We start from the raw sequence: 6,000 nt of genomic DNA on the forward strand, positions 1-6,000 counted from the left end.
GGCGGACCCCGACCTCGCCAGCCTGCTCAGCATTCGCCAGCGGCCCCTTCAACAGACAGCCATTTGAGAATCTGGGTGGCGACTGGCTGGGAGGAGCACGGTGGGAAGGACATCAGGGGAAGTAAAAGAAAGAAAGACAGAGAAAGAAGACACAGTAAGAGATGGACACTTAGTGACATTAACATTTGTCCAACAAAATATTACATTACATTTTGAAAACACACCATTGTATAACATTTCATATATGGTTTCTATGTTTATCATGTAAATGCTCCATGTCAATCCTGTATATTTACATGCAACCATGTCAATACTCAGAGTTTCTGTACATTAAAACTTGTGCAATGCTTTTCTAGATTTTATTCTAGGACATTTATTTGTTTTCAGTGTGTGTTCATTTAATTGCACAGTCACAAGTTGCCTTGGTGGAGAAGAAGACCATCAGAGCAAAGCTTTTCATGGTGGGACTGCATAGATTATTTACTTGAATCCCCATTAGCTGTCACCAACGAAAATGCTTGTCCTCTTGGGGTCCATAAAAAATTACTACAGCTACTACTATTTCATGTGGTTCTGTCACATGAAATGATGTAAAATAAAAATGAGTGAAGGTAATATTACATGAAGTGTTCTGATGTTCATGCATCACAACTCAACTGTACTTTTCCAGGTTTTCTTTTCCAGAAATGTGCATACAGCTTTTGAACTTTTAAAGACCTGGAACTGATTAAAAAAAACAAAAACAAAAACAAACAAAAAAAAAAAAAAACATTTTATGTTCTATTTCAGATCAGATCTGCTTATGAAACATCGCTATAAGAACAAGAGGCTGCAGCTATGCTAGTCTACGTGCTTGCAATTGCAGTGCTAACATGCTGATATCTAGTTTGGCATGTTTGTAGCTATAGTACAGCTGAGACTGATGGGAATGTCTTTAGGACATGTATTTATGAACTTTATTTAAACATTTCTTTATACATTTATTTTTCTATATTTTTCTATATTTTTATTATTCAATATTAAATTATTTATGCATTTATTTCCTCAATTGTGTATGTTTTTTAATTCTTTTTTATTTTATATTTTTCATCCTCCACACATCTGACCAAGTGGCTAGTTTGTGAACAGGCTTACAAATTTAATAGACAAGACTTTATGAGTAGCCCAGCGATAGACTGGCGACCACCTCTCTCCCAATTTCAACTGGGACTGGCGCCAGCCCCCTGCTACCCTCAGAGGATAAGCAGTGCAGCTAATAGATGGGACTTCTTGAGTTCATTTGTTAGACTCAAATGTCTTGGCTATATTTATAGATGTTGCTTAATTTTGATCTGCTCTGAAGGGATTTCTTCAGTTCAGACTGAGAAATCTTTCTCCCCCTGCTAAAAACTGAAACATTAGCTTAACTTAAAGGTACGACAGTCAGGGTCTGACCCTTTAACCCGATTCATTTAATTTCCTCGTTAAATGTTTGAACAGACTTCATAGAGACTCGCCATTCTTCTACAATACAGCCTCTGTGTTCACTGTGCTCTGGTCACCACTACAATCCTGGATCTATTAGAGGAAACGGACTCCGGCCAAATCTAATTTACTATAAGCTACTTACAAGTTCTCTGAAAGGAATTTAGGATCAATTGTACTCCACAATTTTCATGAGCGTTTTGTCACCTTTTTATTCTCTCTTTGTGGTATATTTGTCTGCAAAGTGGTTTGGATACATGGACAGTTTAAACTGTGAAACATTCAGATGAATAAATAACCTTATACTGGCCTAAAAGACAGAAGGTGGAGGGAGAGTAGGATGCATTTTTGATATGGCTCCAGGAACAGCAGTGTGTGTTGATCCGTTGGTAGGCAGGTCAGTTGACTGGACTTTTGATTGTAACACTTTGGTCCAGACTGAAATATCTTTACAATTATTGAATGGATTGCTGTCCACTTTGCATGGTCCCCATAGGACACTGACTTCGGTGAAACCCCAGACTTCAACGTGAGGTGAAGCAAAATGTCAACAACGTTCAGATGAAGTGTTTAACAACTGTTAATGAACCCCTGCACCATCAGGTCAATATGTTTAGTAAAGAAGTCTTCAATATAAGCGTTTTTTTGTGTGTATGTTTTTTTTTTTTATTTACAAGAAAACATTCTGTGGACACCTTTAAAACTGGAGGCCAACAAAAACAGCTAGAACAGAGTTTCATTATTGTACTAGAATTTATGAAGAACAAAGCTACCAGGTATTTTTGAGCTATGTTGCCTTACAGAAGTGTACAGGATGTCATGGAGACATATTTTTGCATTTTGCACCTTTCAGTAACATACAAGTACAATAAATGTACGTAATGTGGAAGACAGTCCCTGACTGTGAGTTCAGTAGTGACTGCTGGTGTACAACTACTATAATCCTGTCTGTACTTCTTCTATTACTGTTACAGCAACAACGATACTACAACTACAGTACTCGTAGTGTGATACTAGATTTTTTGGGGGCTTATACCAATAACAATATTTAAACATTAAAGAGTAAGTACATGCCCAGTAAAAATCCTGCTTGCTCTGCCATCTAGTGGCTGCTGCAAGCTCTGTCCATGCCATGACGTATGAAGCACTTCACAGTGATTTACACTGCAACGTAAAACGACATCAGCGTCGAGCGGAAAACACCTGACCACCCCGTCTGTGATAATCGATATTTGTCTTTATACCATGACCACAGAGAATGGCAGATTCTGACCGACTGGGTGGAGGGGATGTGAGAAACTTTCAGGCCTCTGGCATCCTGATCACTGACATCAAATCAAACCAAAATCAAAGAGAACAGCCTGAGCTTCTTCTGACAGGCTGAACATTTTGGCTCTCATCAGACGACAGGCTGTTAACACGTGTTAGCAGCAATGTTTTTTCTAAAGTTTGACAGAAGTCATGCACTCATAATTATTATTAATCATTATTAACTGTCTTGCTTCAGTGACTGAAAGGTTCTGAGTAGATTATCCTGCTCACAGCATGGACACTTTGCAGAGATTAAAATATTAGTCTATTCATAGTTTGGGCCTGACTGATGATCCATTTATAGAGCAATTCATGACCACTGTTACTTTCAGCTGTAACGCTATGATAAAACTTTATTGTAATATAACTAATGATAAAGACACCTTTCAGTCTCTGTGCATGAATAAAACCACAAACCCATCACGTTTGGCCCACCCCTGCTGCATGCATATCACCCTGTGAGGAGCAGAGAGTGCCAGATGAGGGCACCAGAGTCACCACAACACTGGTGATCTGGATTTAAATGTGACCCGAGCTGACCTGGATCCTGCAGAGAGACTACCTTTGACAGGCTGTCCTCACTGCACTGAGCATGACCACTGAACATAACTTGAATATAGCTGCTTATAAAGAGTGGCTGATTCTGATTCTTGTCCACCAGACGAAAGCCCAAAGATATTCAATAAACAATTATATGAAACAGTATATCAAAATTAATTCATGGAAAATAATGGAAAACATAAATGGTGATTGATTATTTTTATGTAAAAATAGTACAAAAATGTGCAAGAAATGTTCTGGTTTCAGCTTCTGTAATGAGAGGATCTGTTACTTTTCATCGACATAAATCACGATAATCTGAATATTTTTGAGTTTGACTTTTGTTAGAAGAGACCAAGACATTTGAAGACCTCCTCTTGGGGTCTGGGGAGGTGTGGTGTGCTTTTTCACTATTTTTTTGACATTTGATTACGATTACATTACGATTTATCGGAAAAATAATGGAGCAAATGGTCGACACATTAATCAATAGTGAAAACAATTACTTGTTATTGACCATGCCTACATTTAGGAAGCTGAAACCAGTCACTTGGTGTTTTTGCTTAATAAATGACTGAAATTATTTATTATTAAACACCTGATTATGAAAATTGCTGGTAGTTAATTTTAGTAGTACTAACGGCACCCAGTGCCACTCTATGGCTATTCTATGTGTTTTCAGTTGTTGTTTGGATGACCGTGGAGTTCAGTGGCAGAGGTATGAGCTACATCAAGCTACACATGCAACACTGTACTTGTCTATAGATTAAATTCCTTGATTTGGGTCTCAGTCAGCTGAGCTCCACTTCTCCAGCTGTGACAGTAGATGGCATCAGAGTGTGAGGGATCAGCTGGACCTCATACCCTTGTGACACACTTATGAACCAGTAACAGTCCATTTACAGTAAATTGTAGTTGTACGAATACTGGCATCGAACAATAACATGAAAAAAAGTTGGATATTTGTGATTTGTTTGCAATTTGTGACAAATTCAGTGACTTCTCTCATGAATTTTAGTTTGAGTGTTTCCAGGATCTGAAAAGCTCTTTTACGATTCGGATTTATAAAACTACAATAAACATATGAAATAAAACAATACAGACATTTCTAACAGTAAATTATTGTCAAAATTATATCAGGCTTTTGCTACAATGGAGCACGACAGTGTTATACATGTGAAAAATAAATACAAATTTGAGCTAGAAAAACTTATGCATCAAAAGTGCACTGAAATATATCTGAGAATGCTCATACCATTACTCATATGAATACTTAGAAATTATCTACACATAATTTTTAAGCCCCAAAATGAATAATGATGAGAATAATAAAACTGTGAAACTGGAGGAAATGTGAAGACTGCGTTCTTTGGTCATGTTCTTTTAGTGTCACTGACAGTGTCACTGTGAGACCGTTCCTGTCTGATAGTGTTCATTTGTGTTTGCAGATTTCGCTGTGTATTTTGTTTCTTTCCTGTTTTGTAACTATTTTCTGCTTTTGTTGTATTTGTGCAACTACATTTGGAACTTTGGTTTTCCAAACTGCTATGAGCACTTAAAACAAAATGAGAAAAAAAAAGGAAAACGCTGAAATTTCAGGAAGCCAGGAAATAGAAAAAAAAAAAATCGTTTTAGGAGGCAGGAGGTGCCGAGCAAGTCGCAGACACACCCACACGCACAAACAGATGCACAGTTGGTATGAACATTGTGTGGGCCAGTGGGTCAGTGACGACATACAGATCAGTACATACACTCAGCTGTGTACATACTGTACCATGTCTGTCCTGAAATAGGACTTGGCACTTAAGAGATCATACATAAGTATTACAAAAGACACACAAACATGATTACTTGCTGTCCACTTAACCACCAAACACACACACACACACACACACACAGTGAAGCATATTCTCTCCATCATGTGTAGAATAAGCAGCGTGTGCTAAAGCTTAAAAAAACACCCTTGAATGAACGGACACACAAACGCACTCTAGTCTGTCTCAGAGCAGGGAGGTTCTGGAGGCTGTCCAAGCTGATTAGATGACGAGAAGAAGCAGCACAGCATGATCAAATCTGACTGTCTGCACCGTCCCCCCCCCCCCCCCCCCCCCGCCCCCAACTCTTCCTCTCTGTTCCTTCCAAATCAACTATCTCTGTACTTTCTCCCACTCTATCGCTCGCACTTTCTCCATATTCCCTTCTGAGGCTCAGCAATACCAGCAGAAAAACAGTGCACACAAAACGCACGTGTGGCCGCCTAAGAAGATGCACAACACTGACTGTGTCTCATTCCACTAAAACCTATTGCATCTATAACATGTGCATGTTCTTGGTCCATAATAAAATTCATAACACAATGATATTCCTTCTTTCCCAACAAGCAGGACTTCTTTTGCCATAAAGGTTAACATTTCTACACACTGTAAAAGTCCAGTTAAGTCAAAGAGCAAAAGAAAAATCATCCATCTGTTCACCTGTGTCCATTGAAATACCCAATTTATACCAAACAAAACAATATATCCATTTACAAGCCCTTCTGAAGCTTTCAATCATATCACATGATCTTCATCAGTTTCCCCAAGTTGTCAGCACACGGTAGATTCAGGAACGATCTGTGATACGGCTGGAGTTGTGACTACCGTATACGGTCCATATTAGCTGATGTGTATCCTGGCCAAACATGGC

This window comes from Toxotes jaculatrix, chromosome 18 (genome assembly GCF_017976425.1).
Source record: "Toxotes jaculatrix isolate fToxJac2 chromosome 18, fToxJac2.pri, whole genome shotgun sequence".
Taxonomy (NCBI): Eukaryota; Metazoa; Chordata; class Actinopteri; family Toxotidae; genus Toxotes; species Toxotes jaculatrix.